This window comes from Pyxicephalus adspersus, chromosome 9, assembly GCF_032062135.1.
Source record: "Pyxicephalus adspersus chromosome 9, UCB_Pads_2.0, whole genome shotgun sequence".
Lineage (NCBI taxonomy): Eukaryota > Metazoa > Chordata > Amphibia > Anura > Pyxicephalidae > Pyxicephalus > Pyxicephalus adspersus.
Genome location: NC_092866.1, coordinates 38,030,870 through 38,031,862, shown reverse-complemented (window position 1 = coordinate 38,031,862; position 993 = coordinate 38,030,870).

Genomic DNA, 993 nt, shown 5'->3' with positions numbered 1-993 from the left:
TGTCCCCTTCTGATCACTCTATACCATTGATTGTCCCCTTCTGTTCACTTACAGGTTAAGTGTAGGGATCTCCGTTAGGGCAGGTAACTCAGTTAGGGCAGGGATCAGCAGCTTGCTTCCTGGTGCAGAATGCCGGCTTGTTACTTTCAGTTTCACTCTCACAGCAGCCAGGAGCAGACACGTGCTGCAGCCAGCATCAAGGAGACACACACAGGATCAAATATCGGGGGATGTCTTATTCACGGGTGGGTGTCTTATTTTAATTATTTTTTCAAAAATCGGGGGTGGCTTATTTAATGGGGATGTCTTAAAATCGGGGAAACATGGTAATCACAGTGTCACAAAGGAGTCTATGCGGTGGCAGCCTCTGTTGGTGCTGGATCTTGCTAAGCGCCGTGGCGGCAGTAGGGGATCAGGGGACATGGCTGAAGATTGAGTGAGCTTGTCCCAGTAAGTCCTGCAGTCCTGGGTACGTGCGAAGGAACTTCTGCACCACCAGGTTCAGTATGTGCGCAAAGCAGGGCACATGTGTTATGCGGCTCATGCGCAGCGTGGCCACAAGGTTGGCCCTGTTGTCGCACACTACGTTGTCATTTGTGACCTGGGAGGGCGTTTCAGCACTGCCTGGCAACGCATGTGCTTGAGGGAGCCGTAGTGGCATGCCTGCTTAACCACAGTGGTATCAAACACTGAAATATCTGTATATTTTATAGTAGGACAGAATTTTTTTTGTACTAAACAGGCTTCTTTGGTAAATAGCAGGAGGTATCAAACACAGAAATGTCTGTATTTTTTAGAGTAGGACAGAAATTTTTCTGTACCAAACAGGCTTCTTTGGTAAATACCGTGTTTCCCCGATTTTAAGACATCCCCATTAAATAAGCCACCCCCGATTTTTGAAAAAATAATTAAAATAAGACACTCACCCGTGAATAAGACATCCCCCGATATTTGATCCTGTGTGTCTCCTTGATGCTGGCTGCAGCACCTGTC